The sequence below is a fragment of the Notamacropus eugenii genome, chromosome 6, assembly GCF_028372415.1.
Source record: "Notamacropus eugenii isolate mMacEug1 chromosome 6, mMacEug1.pri_v2, whole genome shotgun sequence".
Taxonomy (NCBI): Eukaryota; Metazoa; Chordata; class Mammalia; order Diprotodontia; family Macropodidae; genus Notamacropus; species Notamacropus eugenii.
Window position 1 is genome coordinate 373,419,540 of NC_092877.1, and position 16,867 is coordinate 373,436,406.

Consider the following 16,867-nt stretch of genomic DNA (forward strand, 5'->3'; position numbering starts at 1 on the left):
GTCCTTTGTAGTTGATTTGAGTCTTTATAATATTCAAAATGATCTAGTCATTCAAAATTGTTCTTAGAACAATACTGTGGTTACTGTGTACAATGTTTTCTTGGTTATGCTCATTCTGCTTCATTATTTCACGTAAGTCTTCCCATATTTTTCAAAAATCAACCTGCTCATCTTTTCTTATAGCACAATAGTATTCTATTACAATTATATATGTTGCAATCTTATTGTTTCATGTGTAGACATATTGCTTTCTCACAGCAGCTCTAAGTCCCTTAAGGCCTCGAACACCATCAGGTACTCTTTTTGAATCGTCTCACAGAGCTCATTTAGCATATGTATATTGTCAGTAAGTGTTTGTCGGATGGCATAGGTTCTGCCATGTCCTGTGCCCAGTATGTCTGCTTGAAGTCAAAATTTGGAAGCATCTTTCCAGAAGTGATGGAACCTCACATCCTATGGCTCAGTACATTGCTTGAGTGGGCATGGGTAGCCAAGATGATTTCTCTTGATAGAATACAAAATGGTAACTACATTTGTACAGTGCTCTATCAGCCCAAACCAAATACTTACAAATGAACAAATACAATGAAAAGAAGCCTTGAACTGAAAGTCACACTGAAACTTTTAGGGAAGTCACATCTTCAATGACTCCTGATAACACTGAGAGCCATTTAAATGGATATAATTGGGTGCATTTAGCACAATTTAATGATTAGCTCATTACTTAGTAAAACAACTTTGAATCCATCCTAAAGGGAGTGCTTTGTTGGGACTGAGGGAATTTCACCACGTTTTCATAAACAGATTTGAAAGCAAATGAAAATAGAAATGATTCCCTTCAGATCTGAATCACCTGAGAGAATTAGCATAATAGCAGTGATTGCTTATTGGCTTTTCTATTCCTACTCCTACAATATTTCCAAAAAAGAACTGCTCATAGTCTCACATGCCATTTAGCCTAACCTTGTCATTTTTACATATGAGGAAACTGAGGGCCACTGAGGTTGTGACTATACTATGTTCATCAGATGGTAAGTGTCAGAGCAGGAATTTGAACACAGGACCTCTAACTCCAGAGTGAGAGCTTGTTCCCTTTATTGGTCTACACAATATTTTATAGAACTCAGGTAAGAGTGCAGCATTCTATGGGGTACATTGCTCTTTTAAAGATGACTCAAAACCAACACAAATCCTTTCCCACCTAGCAACATTTAGCCATTTCTATATAGTAATGAAACAACTGAGTAGAAAGTGGAAAGAGTTCATCAGGTGTGGAGGTTTTTCTACATGATTCCAAAATCTAGGTACAAAGAGCCCCAAACTATTGATTGAACTTTTCATTTTTCAGCCTCAAATTTAAGTGTCATATAGACAGAGCCAAAATATAGTTTTTGTGATTTATTAAGTGATTATGGTCCATCAAGTATTGTGCCAAGCACTGGTAATACAAAGATAAACCATAAAATGTCCATTGATTTTTGAATAGAGAGGTGGATAAAGTATGGAGTTAGTAAGTCTTGGGAGTAGGTCCTGTCTCAGACATTCACTTTCTGTGTGATCTGTAGCAAATTGTTTAATCTTTCTTGGGCTTGTTTTCTCATCTGTAAAACAGGAATAATAATATTTGTGTTGCTGTTGTCATCACCGTCATCATCACCATTATTATCATTATCTTGTGGTGTAGGAGATAGAGCACTAGAGACACCTAGAGTCAGGGAGATCTGAGCTCAAATCTAGCTTCAGACCCTTATTGGTTGATCCTGAGCAAGTCACTATTTCTATCTGATCCTTTTTCTTCAGCTTTAAAATGGAGATAAAGTAGCACTTCTCTTCCAGGGTTGTTGTGGGGATCAAATAAATGTTTGTAGAGCCATTAGCACAGTGCCTGGTAATCAGTAGTTGCTTGCTTCTTTCCTAGTAGCATTTCCTAAAGAGTTTCTATGAGGATCAAAAATATAATATATGTAAAGGACTTTGTTAACCAGAAATCATTGTGTCAATATCACTTGCTCTCTTTTTAATGGCAAAAGAATATGGTACAAAATAAAATGATCATCAAAAGGAAAGTCTCCTCACTTTTGAGACTACCTAACAATATACAATGTTTTTTTGGTCAATGAAGTTCTAGAAAACCTGTCTACTAAATAATTATCTTGTACTTTTATGGAACAGAAATAAGGTACATCCTTGACTTTTGAAAACTGAAAGCTTGAAACCTCAATTATTCTAGTGTCATGGAATAAAAGTTATCTGACTCATCTGCCTGTGTCTAGACAACAATTAAGAAATATGTTTGTATTTATTTTGTTAAAGATTTCCTAATAACATTAAAATATTTTTACATTTACTTAAACTTTTTTTGTTTCAAGATTCTGTTGTTCCCTCCTAACCCTCCCCCACCATTTCAGAAGGCAAGTAATATGATATCAATTATACATGCTTTAAAGGCAGAGAACATTTTTAAAACAGTTCCACACAGTATTATCTTGCCTGGAATTCTTCAGGGAAGGCACATCTACAATTTGTCTTAACACAGTCCAAAAACATAGTAATTATTGAATTATGTTTATAGAACAGAGTTTGAAAAGAAGAGCATGATTTTTCTCCATGATTTGGAATTGAGTAGAGGTCTAGATCAGCTCCTTCATTATGATAAATTTAGCAATGTGACATAGCAGATGCAGATTGTTAGTGTTGTTTTTCCCTGAGACCAGACCTCCCTATTCTCACCCAGACTGGAGGTGCAGAGGTCACTCATGGACTAAGTCTGAAAAATGATTAACATGGGAGCTTTTACCTGCTCCAATTTTCTGACCTGGAGATGGCTTACCTCTCTTCAGGTAGTCTGCTGGCCTTCCTATTTTAGAGGCTCACTATTTTTCTCTGGGACTTAGTGCAGACATCTGATTGACTTTAGCCTTTTGGCAGTTCGGATTCTCTGAGTTCCATCATCTTTAGCCTCTCCCTGTAGCAGGTGTTACAGGTGTGCGTCACCACACCCAGACATAGAAGATACAGTACTCAACCAGGAATCAGGAAGACATGGGATCAAATTGCACTCCTAACACAACCACCATCACCCTGTTTTCTCTTCTACAAAATGGTTATAATAATGTCTTTAACACTTCCCTCAGGGTTGTTGCAAGATTCAACTGAGATAATATATATGAATTACTTTACAAATCTTAAAAGAGTTATTTGTTGTCATCCAGTCATTTACTCTTGTCTGACTCTACATGATTTCATACACTTTTCCCATGAGGTTTTCTTCCCTGGTGTAGTTGGTCATTTCCTTCTTCAGTGTGTTCCCATTTTACAGATGAGGAAATGAAACAAATGGGGTTAGATGACGTGTCCAGAGTCACACAGTCCCTAAGTGTCTGAAGCCAGATTTGAACTTAGATCTTTTATTTTTGATGAATAGTATTTTATTTTTACAATTATTTCAATATTCATTTTCTATAACATTTTGAGTTTCAACTTTTTTCTTCCTCCCTCCCCAAGATGGCAAGCAATCTGATATAAGTTATACATGTGCAATCATATAAACGTATTTCCACATTAGTCAAATTGTAAAAGAGAGCAAAAGGGAAAAGGAACCAACCCCCGCCCCCCTTAAACAAACCAAAAAATAATAAAAAAGTGAAATTAGTATGCTTTGATCTGCATTTAGATTCCATAGTTCTTTCTCTGGATGTGCACAGCACTTTCCATCATGATTCTTTTGGAATTGCCTTGAATCATTGTATTACTGAGAAGGGCTATGCCAATCATAGTTGATCACAGCATAATATTGCTATTTAACTATGATCTTTCTGACTCCAGGCTTGGTATTCTATGAATTGTACCACCCAGAAATATCAATTACTATAATATACAGTGTTTACAGAATCAAGGAGTAATAGAGAATTGCCTCTTTGTGCTATTTATTGCTAGAATTCCTTAATATCATCTTTTAAATTTAACAAATCTCTCAATTTCATTTTATTTTATTCTAATCCAGGGGTGGGGAACCTGTGACCTTGAGGTAACATGCGACCCATTAGATCCTCAAGTGTGGCCCTTTGAATCCAGACTTTAAAGATTTGTTCTGTGAAGTTTGGATTCAGTGAAAGGGCTTCACTTGAGGACTTAGGGAGCCACATGTGGCCTCAAGGCTGCAGGGTCTCCATCAACGTTCTAATCCAGGAAAAGTAGCAAAGAATTATTTTAAAAATTTTTTAAAAAGAAACATTAAACCTGAAAGCATGCTGGTAAGAGGGCACCCAATGTAGAAAAAGTAGGGTACTTTGGTGAATGTCTTCTTTGTTTCTCATCTCACTTTTCAATGAACATACAAAATGCAATCATAATGGAAGAAAATGTAACAGCTGTGACAGAGTTTGTTCTCGCAGCCTTTACAGAAAATCCTGATTTTCAGCTTTTCCTTTTTTTCATTCTTTTTTTTTTTTTTTGGATTTGCAGACCACTTTTAATTGTTGAAAAACAGAAGCTACTTCTGAAGAAGAGACACATTGATCAGTTAAAAGAACGCGAATATAACAATTATAGGTAGGAATTTAAGGAGGTAAATGTATATATTTTGAATGATTGCATTTGGGAATTATCCTTTTCTTTTCTTTTCTTTTTTTTATTTAACTTTTAACATTTATTTTCACAACATTTTGGGTTACAAATTTTCTCCCCTTTTATCCCCTACCCCCCCCCCCAAACCCAAGCATTCTAATTGCCCCTGTGACCAATTTGCTCTCTCTTCTATCCTCCCTCTCTGCCCTTGTCTCTGTCTTCTCTTTTGTCCTGTAGGGCCAGATAGCTTTCTTGACCCCTTAACCTGTATTTCTTATTTCCCAGTGGTAAGAACATTACATTTGATCCTAACACTTTGAGTTCCAACTTCTTTAGCTCCCTCCCTCCCCACCCCTTCCCTTTGGAAGGCAAGCAATTCAATATAGGCCAAATCTGTGTAGTTTTGCAAAAGATTTCCATACTAGTTGTGTTGTATAGGACTAATTATATTTCCCTCCATCCTATCCTGACCCCCATTACTTCTATTCTCTTATGATCCTTTCCCTCCCCATGAGTGTCGACCTCGGATTGCATTCTCCTCCCCATGTCCTCCCCTCCATCCTCCCCCCCACCTTGCTTGTGCCCCTGTCCCCCACTCTCCTGTATTATGAGATAGGTTTTCCTATCAAAATGAGTGTGCATTTTATTCTTTCCTTTAGTGGAATGTGATGAGAGTAGACCTCATGTTTTTCTCTTGCCTCCCCTCTTTATCCCTCCACTAATAAGTCTTTTGCTTGCCTCTTTTATGAGAGATAATTTGCCCCATTCAACTTCTCCCTTTCTCCTCCCAATATTTCTCACTGCTTGATTTCATTTTTTTTTTAAGATATGATCCCATCCTCTTCAATTCACTCTGTGTACTCTGTTTCTATGTATGTGTGCGTGTGTGCATGTGTGTGTGTGTGTACTCCCACCCAGTACCCAGATACTGAAATGTTTCAAGAGTTACAAATATTGTCTTTCCATGTAGGAATGTAAACAGTTCAACTTTAGTAAGTCCCTTATGACTTCTCTTTGCTGTTCACCTTTTCATGGTTCTCTTCATTCTTGTGTTAGAAAGTCAAATTTTCTTTCCAGCTCTGGTCTTTTCATCAAGAAAATTTGAAAATCCTCTATTTCATTGAAAGACCATTTTTTCTCCTGAAGTATTATACTCAGTTTTGCTGGATAGGTGATTCTTGGTTTTAGTCCTAGTTCCTTTGACTTCTGGAATATCCTATTCCATTCCCTTTGATCCCTTAATGTAGAGGGTGCTAGATCTTGTGTTATCCTGATTGTATTTCCACAATACTTGAATTGTTTCTTTCTAGCTGCTTGCAATATTTTCTCTTTCACCTGGGAGTTCTGGAATTTGGCCACAATGTTCCTAGGAGTTTCTCTTTTTGGATCTCTTTCATGCAGTGTTCTGCGGATTCCTTGAATATTTATTTTGCCCTCTGGTTCCAGAATCTTAGGGCAGTCCTCCTTGATAATTTCATGGAAGATGATGTCTAGGCTCTTCTCCTGATCATGGTCTTCAGGTAGTCCCAGAATTTTTACATTGTCTCTCCTGATTCTATTTTCCAGGTCAGTTGCTTTTCCAATAAGATATTTCACATTATCTTCCATTTTTCGAATCTTCACACTATGTTCTGTGATATCTGTCTTTCTCATAAAGTCCTTAGCGTCCATCTGTACCATTCCAGTTTTGAAAGATCTATTTTCTTCAGTGAGCTTTTGAATCTCCTTTTCCATTTGGCTAATTCTGCTTTTGAAAGCATTCTTCTCCTCATTGGCCTTTTGAACCTCTTTTGCCAATTGAGTTAGGCTAGTTTTCAAGGTGTTAATTTCTTCAACATTTTTTTGGTTCTCCTTTAGCAGGGAGCTGATCTGCCTTTCATGCTTCTCTTTCATCCCTCTCATGTCTCTTCCCAGTTTTTCCTCCACCTCTCCAACTTGACTTTCAAAATTCTTTTTGAGTTCTTCCATGGCCTGAGCCCATTGGGTGGGCTGGGACACAGAATCCTTGATTTCTGTGTCTTTGCCTGATGGTAAGCATTGTTCTTCCTCATCAGAAAGGAAGGGAGGAGGTGTCTTTTCTCCGAGAAAGTACCCTTCAATAGTTTTATTTCTTTTCCCTTTTCTGGGCATTCTCCCCAGCCAGTGGCTTGACCTCTGAATATTCTCCTCACACCCACCTCGCCTCCTGGTCCTCCCAGCCAGCGTTTGGGGACTGAGATTCAAATGCTGCTTCCCGCCTTAGGGCTTTTGACGGGGGCAGGGCTGCTATTCAGTGTGAGAATTAAGTTCAGATGGTCAGGTCAGGGCAGGGCCGCCTCTCAGGCCCAGTTCCTTCAGGGGGTTTATGCACAGACCTTCCACAATGGATCCAGGCTCCTGCCCGCTTGGGGAGCCCCTGTCTGCAGCCGCCTCTCAGCTTCTATCTCCTGGGGGGCCCGAGCCATGGGGGCACCCCACTCCCCTCTCGACCCGCCAAAGAGACTCTCTCACCGACCCTCGTCACCTGTGGGTGGGGGGGCTTGTGCCGCCACTGGAGATCCCGTCCCTAAAGCCTGCTCGGATCTGTACCTCTCGGAGCCCCAGCCGCCGCAGGTCCGGGCTGGGCTCCGCGTCTGCAGCACGACGGACCTTTTGGGAGAGGTCTGCAGGTCCCTCTGTGGGTGGAGGGACCCTCGTGGCCTCAGGATATCTCGTCCCCGTAGCCCGTTCGGATCTTTTTCTCACGGTGTCGCGGCCGCTGCAGGGCTGCACTCAGCTCCCAGTCCTGGCGCCCAGTCCACAACGCGAAGGACCCCCCGCGAGAGGTTTGCAGGTCTCTCCAGAACAGAAATCTCCCTCGCTCCAATATTCCGTGGTGTCTGGGTGCAGAATTCACCGTGGGTTGGTCCCCTCTAGCCGTTCTGTGGGTTGTGGGTTCGGAGCTATGTGTATGTGCGTCTTTCTACTCCGCCATCTTGGCTCCGCCCTCTTTTGTCTTTTTTTTCATTCTTTTAGTTATTTATCTAACAACCATGATGGGGAATATTGGGCTTGTTGTGTTTGTTTGGATGGACTCTAACCTTCACATGCACATGTACTTTTTTCTCAGTAGTTTAGCTTTTGCAGATGCTTAGACTTCCTCTTCAGTGACCCCTAAGATGCTGGTGAATTTCTTAACTAGGAAGAAAATTTTATCCTTTTTGGAATCCATGGCTCAGTTTTACTTTTTTGGTGTCAGTGTAACTGCAGAATGTTTTCTTTTGGCAGTCATGGCATATGACCGATATGCAGCCATATGCAACCCTCTCCTTTATCCAGTGAGGATGTCCAATAGATTGTGTAAGCAACTTGTGATTGCTTCCTATACACTTGGTTTTCTTCATCTCATGATTCATGTGGGTTTGTTATTTAGATTAACTTTCTGTAGAACAAATATAATCCATCATTTCTATTGTGAAATTTTGCCATTGTTTAAGATTTCTTGTACTGACCCATCTTTTAATTCATTAGTCATTTTCATTTTGTCTGTCTTTATACAATCTTTCACTCTTACAATAATCTTAGTCTCATGCACATATGTCCTTCTTGCCATCCTGAGAATTAAGTCTGCACAGAGCAGGAGAAAAGCTTTCTCTACCTGTAGTGCACATCTGTTCTCTCTTTTTATTTCATGGCACAATTTTAATTATGTATGTATTTCCTGAGTCTGGTGTTATGAACAATCAGAATATAATGTACTCTCTTGTTTTACACAGTCATAATTCCTCTACTAAATCCATTTATCTACAGCCTGAGAAACAAAGAGGTTCTTGGTGCTCTGAGAAAAATAATAAAAAAATAAAGATTCATCAGCTGAAGCTGGAAATTGTTCCTATTTACCTTGATGAAATCTCTAAATCTTACAGAGGTGACTTGGCTGTGCTAGTTAGAGAGAATTCTGAATGTTCAAAGGGATGTATAAGTTTTGTATGAAGGTAACTCTGCATGGCTTGTAAGTCTTGTTCCATCACTAGGGTCCCTGAATATCATTCACAATGTAAATACTATAAGCAGTACATTTGATTAGCCACCTTTGAAGGGAACAGGCTAGAGGGAGATTTGCATAGGTCATGTTCTGACATCCCGGCCAATCAGTTCTAGCCACTAGTTAAGCAAGTAAGGAGATCAGAAACCTGTCTGAAAGACAGGATGTCTGTCAAACTAATTTGGCTATGATTAAAAATTGAATATTATCTAATGGTTACTACAAAAATAACCGAAAAGTAAGTACTATCGAAGTTTCAATGAAGTATTTTAATTTTCTTAATTACTATCAAATGAAGAATTCTACCATTATATATGTCTATATACTAAAAACATTTCATTGGTACATGTTATTTCATCTACCTCTGTTACCTGCTAGTAGCTCACTGCTGTTACAGAGTCTTCAGTAATAGCAAAGCAAAAACATTTATCGAAACCATTATGGAAAATGAGACTGACAACATATGTAACCATCTGCACCTATAGTCCACCATCTCTTTACTGAGAGAAGTATATCTCAAAATCTATTCCCTTTAACCAAAATTATGTATTGTTTATAATATGAATTCTGATGTCTCTAGTATTTTCATTTATATTATTTTGGTATTGTCATTTTTACTATACTGGCTTGGCCTACCCGTTAGCGACTGATATTTTCCCAGTTGTTTTGATATGATTTTATTGGTTTGAAATAGTTTTTGTAATTGAGTTCCTGGGTTTGTTTGGGCAAGTACATTCCGAAATAGTTTATATTGCTTGCAGCTTTTTAAATGGAAATTCTCTTTCTATGTCTTTCTGATCAGCTTTGTTGGTAATATATAGAAATGCTTATGGTTTATGTGGGTTACTTTTATATCCTGCAACTTTGTTAAAGCTGTTAACTATTTCAGGTAGTCTTTTAGTGGATTCTCTAGGATTCTTTAAGTGTACCATCACATCACATGCAAAGCATGAGAGTTTTGTTTACTCATTGTGTGTTCAAATTCCTTCCATTTCTTTGTCTTCTCTCATTGTTAAAGCTAAAAATTTTAGTACAGTATTGAATAATAGTGTTGAAAATGGTCATCCTTGTTTCACCCCTGATTTCATTGGGAAAGTTTCTAGCTTATCCTCTTTACTTGCTTGGTAATGATTTTAGACAAATACTACTTGTCATTTCAAGGAAAGCTCCTATGCTTCCTATTCCTATGCTCTCTGATTATTTTTAACAGCACAGGGTGCAGTATTATGGCAATAACTTTTTCTGCAGTTTTTGAATAATTATATGATTTCTGTTGGTTTTGTTATTGATATGGTCAATTATGCTAATAATTTTCCTAATATTGAACCAACTGTGCAATTTCTGGTGTAAATAATCTCCTTGCTAATATTTTATTTAAAACTTTTACATCAACATTCATTAGGGAAATTGATCTATACTTTCCTTTTTTTTTTGTTTTGGCTCTTCCTGATTTAGGTATGAGCACCATATTCGTGTCATAAAAGAAATTTGGTAGATCTCCTTTCCCACATATTTTCCCAAATAGTTTATATAGTATTGGATTAATTGTTCTTTAAGTGTTTGGTAGAATTCACTTGTAAATTCATTTAGCCCTGGAGTTTTTTTCCTAGGGAATTCAGTGATGGATTGTTCAATTTCTTTTCCTAAAATTCGATTAAGTATTTTATTTACTCTTCTGTCAATATGGGCAATTTATATTTTAAAAAAATATTCAACCATTTCACTTAGATTGTCAGATTTATTGGCATACTGTAGGGCAAAATAGCTCCTAATTATTGTTTTAATTTCTTCAACGTTGGTGGTGAATTCACCTTTTTCATTTTTGATACTGGCAATTTGATTTCTTTCTTTTTCTTAAAAATCAAATTAACCAAAGATTTATCTATTTTATTGGTATGTTCATAAAACCATCTTAATTTTATTAGTTCTGTAGTTTTCTTATTTTCAATTTTATTAATCTCCCTTTTGATTTTCATAATTTCTAATTTGGTGTTTAATTGGTTTTTTAATTTGTTCTTTTTTTTTTTTTGCTTATTTCATTGCATGCCAAATTCATTGCTCTGCCCTTTCCTTATTTTATTCATATAAACATTTAGAGGTATACAATTTCCCATAAGTACTGCTTTGGCACTCCTCACTAGCATTTTGCTTCTGACCACTACCTCCCCCAATTTATTCTCCTTTCAATCAACCCTCCTTTTGTTTTCTCTTTCCCCTCTTACTTTGATATATTATAGGATAGTTTGCTTTACCCAACTGATGATGTATTTTATTCCATTTTTGAATCAATATTGATGAGAGTCTTCTACATCCCCTAATAGGGATATAATTCTTAAGAGTTACAAGCATAATCTTTATATGTAGGGATGGAAACTGTTTAAGCTTACTGAATATCATATTTTTTCTTTTTTTATTTACTGTTTTATGCTTCTCTTGAGTCATGTATTGGAAGATCTAGTTTTATGTTCACCTCTGGCCTTTTCATCAGGAAAATCTGAAAGTACTCTGTTTCATTGAATGTTCACATCTTTTCCCCTGAAAGATTATGCTCAATTTTCCTGGTAGTTGATTCTTGGTTGTAATCCATAATTTTTGCCTTCCAGAATATGATATTCCAAGCCCTCTTATCCTTTAATATAGAAGCTACTAGGACCTGTGTAATCCTGACTATGTTTTCTCGATATTTGAATTATTTCTTTCTAGGTGTTTGCAGTATTTTCTCATTTACTTGATTGCTCTAAAAGTTGGCTACAATATTCCCTGGAGTTTTCATTTTGGGATCTCTTTCAGAAGGTGATCAGTGGATTCTTCCATTGACTCTGTTACTCTCTGGTTTTAGGACATCAGGGCAGTTTTTCTTAATAATTTCTTGAAAGATACTGTCCAGTCTCTTTTTTTGATCATGGCTTTCAGGTAGTCCAATAAATTATCACTCCTGGATCTATTTTCCTGGCCAGTTGTTTTCCAATGTGGTATTTTTCCATTTTCTTCTGTTTTCTCATTGTTTTGGTTTTGTTTAACTGATTCCTGTTGTCTCAAAGAGTAGTTATTTACCTCTTGTCCAATTCTAATACTTAATGAATTATTTTCTACAGGTTTTTTTGTACCTTCTTTTCCATTTTGGCAATTCTACTTTAAAAGGAGTTGTTTTCTTCAGCGAGTTTTCTTCCCCATTCAGCCATTTCCATTTTTTAAGGAACTGTTTTGTTCAGTGAATTTTTGTGCTTTCTTTTCCAAGTTGTTGATTGAAGGATTGATGGAATATAAGATCTTCCCTGTAGGGGAAGTCACATAGTTCTATTTGACTACATGTGTTCCCTTTTTGTCCTTGGAAGAGGGACTGTGTTCTAAGGTCATACTGGTATTTTGCCTTATCAATCCCTGATGCCTTACGCCTTTGAACTCTGGCCCAGTTCACAGCTGTGATACATCCTGGGCTGAGTCACATAGAGTCCTGGTTCAGAGCCAATTAGGTGCTAGGCTACATAGGCTTTCATATCTTTTATCACTAAGCCAATTAGGTGCTGAGGTACTTAGGATTTCACATTTCTGCACTGGCCCTATCAGGTTTTGAGTCTTAGTTTCACTCCATCTTTTTGTAGATTCTATTGCTCCAGATTTCTTTTAGTGGCTTGACTTACTGTTATTTCTGAGGGAAACTGGGGAGATGTCAGGCAACTTTCTGGCATCTGTCTACCATCCTGGCTCTGCACATTGGTTTGCCATCTCCAGTTTGCTGTTTTTGAAGAAATATGGGATAGATTAAAAACAAATTTTCTTTCCAATTTTTTATTCCATCATGTTCATAAACCTCTATAATTTCTTTCATCATGAAGAAGAGTTGATCTTAAATCTTTTTTCCCAGATATATAATCATATACATATGTATTTATACATGTATGTACATATGTGCATATATCTATATCTCTGCAAATATACCATTTCTCTTCTATCTTAATTTTGAAGACATCATGTGTTAAAGCATATGTTGACTCTTCTTTTTGGAGAAGTCATCAATTTTTCCCAAGAATATTGCTCTACCTTTGTCCAATGTGGTAGAAATTGGTGCATGTATTTATCCCATTTTCATGGTGGTACTCATGACATCATAGTATCAGGCACGATGATCTAATGTCACATTAGAAGAATGTTGTTAGCCTCTGGGTTCATAAGGAAACCAACTCCTTTTTTTCATTCTCAACCATAATCACTGTGGACCATACTTTAATTTAGCTATAACTTTTTCATATTGCCTAGTTTCCTTAACAAAGGATTATTAATATGAATATTTTTAGTTCCTCTAGGAGTACATTAGCTTGTTAAGTAATGGAGAAAGATTCATGTGTAGATTACAAACAACTAAATTAACATTTATAGGTAGTCTAATATGTGTGTTCCTTCTGCTCCTTTTTCCACCAGTCTACCACCGATTAATATGGAAGTCGAATTTTGGCTGTCCAGGATAAACAACCACTTCTTATTCTAATCTATTTCCTGGATTACTACATCTAAATAATTCATTGTCTAGTAGCCATCTTTCTGGTAATGGGCCATTCTTTGCTTATGTAGTCTGATTCTTGAAGGGCAGAGACAACCTTTCATCAAGATCATTCTAAAAAGTCTTTCCAGCTTGGTAAAAATCTACCAGAGTTTGTGATCTACAAGCATAATCTTTAAAAACAGAGGGTTACCCTTGTATCAAAGTGACTCATAGAAAAAATCTAACAAATGGAAGAAATTATTGAAGATGAAATGATTTCAAATGCATGATTTTACAACTTTGTGCAATAGAGCCAGAATAAAAAGAAAGGCAGCAAATTGAAAATTTAATTTATGATAAATACATCTTATAAGATCTTACATACAGGGTCTATTAAAAAACTACAATAGATTTATAAGAATTGCACTCCTTTTTCTAATGGCCAAATGGCCTAGGGACTTGCACAAATTATAAAAAAGTATATAGTTCTGGTATGATTTTAGTAGAATAGGATGTAGAAGGTGTTTAAGGAAAAATTTTTCTTGGTTGTCTCCCCAACAACATACTGGCAGAAATCTTTATTCCTGACATTTTCCTTCAGTTGTGTCTTTCTAGCCAGTGACCTCATCTCTAACCAAGTCAGTAAGGTTATTTTTTTTTTCAAAACTTCCGCAGGAGGATTGATGGGAAATCAAAGGAACTCAAGGCAATCTTCTCAGAGGTAAACTGCTCCAGATCTATACCCCTCATTACCATTAGTAAGACAAGTCCCAGGCACATTAGGACTAGTTATTATTTCAATTTATTCACTCTCCTCTGTTTAGGAAAAAAGAAACACTACAAACATTATGTATCAATAACATCTTTCCATTTATCTCTGAGCCTTCAGTTGGATACAAATCTCAGCAATCAGAAAGCGATTTTTTTCTTTTGTATGTATTAGCTGTATTTAGTGATCTATGTATGCATGTGACTGTACATACATGCACAGAAACACACACACACACGGAATTGTATTTTAGAAAAAAATTCTTTTAAAGCAAGTGGTGAAATGGAAAGTGAAAACCTGCTAAAGTAGATTCATCTCTGCCTAGAGAGAGAACAAGTTGGGGAGAAAGGCAGATGATTCAATAGTAGGTTCATCTATGATTTATCTCCTCAGTATCACACAGTACCAAAGTCACCAAACTCTTTTCTCTGTCTGGATCACACTTAGTCCAGATTACAGAGTCTCAGTATCAGGGACATAGTAACCTAAATTTCTGTGCGAATTTATGGTAGAGAATGCTAAGGTCCTTGCAGGTATGTGTGGTAGTCTCAATGCTTCCATTTTTTCTCTCTCTGTCTTTCTCTCTCTCTTTCTGTCTCTTTCTCTATCTGCCTCTCTGTCTATCTGTCTGTCTGTCTCTCTCTTTCTCTCCTTTCAGTGGCACTTCACTCCTGGACCTCCTCATGTACTTCTTTCAGTATGCTGCATCAGTCTTCACCTTTTGAAATTTCACCTCTTCTCTCTTTTTTGGGATGAGTAAAGGGAATTTGTCTATGGTAGGTACAGTCACCAGACATATATCCATTCCATCATTACACATTGAGTATTTCTGTTCTGACCCAGTGGTTTCCATTTCCAATTATACTATGACTCCTTGGCCAAAGGTGTAGTACACAAGCACATAATCTAAAAAAAAATTCAAATTATTTAGTATTATAAAAATCTTAAAGGAAAACAATTCTGAGATATGGCTTCAACTTTATTAAATTGGTTGATGTCTTTAAAAGCTAAAGACAGATTGATAGGAAGAGAGAGACATAGTATGTCCTAAGATACATAATTCATATACTTAGATTGTAATGCATTACCAATATTGACTTCTGTAGTAAAATTTCCATAAAACCATCGTTAAAGCAATGTATGATTAGAAATGGGGAGCAGGGTGGCACAGTGGGTAGAATGGTGGGCCTGGAGTGAGGAAGACTCATCTTCATGGATTCCAAGCTGGCATAAAATACTTACTAGCTGGGTGACCCTGCGCAAGTCACTTAAAAATGTTTGCCACAATTTCCTCCTCTGTACAATGAGCTGGAATAGGAAATAGTAAACCACTCCAATATCTTTGCCAAGAAAAGCCCAAAGGGTGTCACAAAGAATCAGACAACTGCAAATGACTGAACAATGGTGACTGGAAAAAAGGAGCAGCTAGGTGTTCCCATAGATAGAATGATGGGATAGGAAATGGAAATATTCATCTCCTTAGTTCAGATCTGGCCTCAGATATTTACTAGTTGGATGACCCTAAGCAGATCACTTAACCTTGTTTGCCTCAGTTTTCTCATCTGTAAAATAAGTTGGAACAGGAAATGGCAAGCCATGCCACTATCTTTCTCAAGAAAACCCCAAATGGAGTTGCAAAGAGTCAGGTACGATTAAAATGACCAAACAACAAAAATGACTGAGAAAGAGGGTGGACTGGTGATGATAGTAGTGAGGGTATTAGGTGAGTAGTTTGAGTGATACATTATTATCCACAACCTATTTAAAAGCTCAGAGGAGAACCCTCAATGCATCCTGCAAATGTCTTAGAGATGATTTATGGAAGGACATAGAAGAGAACTGCACAAGATAAAATGGCATAGTTGAGTTTGAATATGACCTCGTGATCAGACTATGGTTAAAATGACCAAATGTGGCATTAGCAGGTCTCTTGTGCAATTATCAAATGCTAAAACCTTTTTGGACTGCTGTCAATAGGTAATAAACTGCAAAAGTAATTCTACATTTGACTAGATGATGCCATCCAGAATGAATGGGAGGCAGGAAGAATGATTTTCTCTAGAGATGCCCCTCCCAAATCTTCCTTCAGTCTTTTTTTCTCTATTCTATCTCTAAGCAACTTTGAAATCTTCCAGGTTGTGTGACTGCTTACACAACTTGAAAGAGATGGATGTCATCCACTCTATTCTTTCAGGTGAGATGAAAGACCAGTAGGCCTTAGCTATGCCCTATCTTTATGTCCTCTTGTAGTACCAAGGTGATATTCATAGCACCCACAACAGCCATGAATACCCTAGCACAAATCTGAGTTGAGAAATACAACACTCTCTCCATGTGGAAGATAGAAATAAAACATTTATTCTGACACCAGAAAGCGAAATCCATCACAGCAACAACAATCCATACACAATACCAATGCAGAGGATAGCACTAGCTTACAAACCAGCTCCATTAAACAAATCACAAACAGGCTTCCCTCAAACAAAATGCCCTCCTCGCCCTCACAGTCAGCTGTGAGCTTGCCTGCATTCTTCAGTTCTGACTGCTCTAATGACTAATTACTTCTCAGTTCTCCTCTAGCTCCTCCTCTTCCTGTTCCACCCATTCAACAAACTCTTCCCACCTCAGGCTCGATGTGACCCAGAATTCCATGTTACCCAGATAGGTCACATGGATCTATTAATGAGTGGGAAAGATTGCCCCATTTAAATTACTATTACACCTCCAAAACACAAACATTGTCATCAGATTTAACCCAAGAAATCTAAGGCCTTGATTTCCACCTTGCTGCATTCTTATGACCTAAATGGTCAGTTCATTATGGGGAAATTTTAACTACATGAATGAGATGAGAGGAACACACTGGATGAAGGCTCATAAATAATAGCTTTTTTAAGGCTACCCCTGAAACTCTGAAGGGGAGATTAGCCGATTGCACTCTGGAAGTGCAATCTACTAACCCAATTCCAGAGAGAATTATGAGAAACTTTCTTTGTATATCTTACAGATAGGGATGCTATGTCTAATAACCCCTTCAAAAGCCTAATGT

The 16,867-nt window shown here is 37.3% G+C and overlaps 1 pseudogene; it reads left to right on the plus strand.

Moving 5' to 3' along the window:
- The first annotated feature begins 4,351 nt into the window (after positions 1-4,351).
- Positions 4,352-8,386, plus strand: LOC140512426 (olfactory receptor 5AC1-like; annotated as a pseudogene).
- The last annotated feature ends 8,481 nt before the right edge of the window (positions 8,387-16,867 follow it).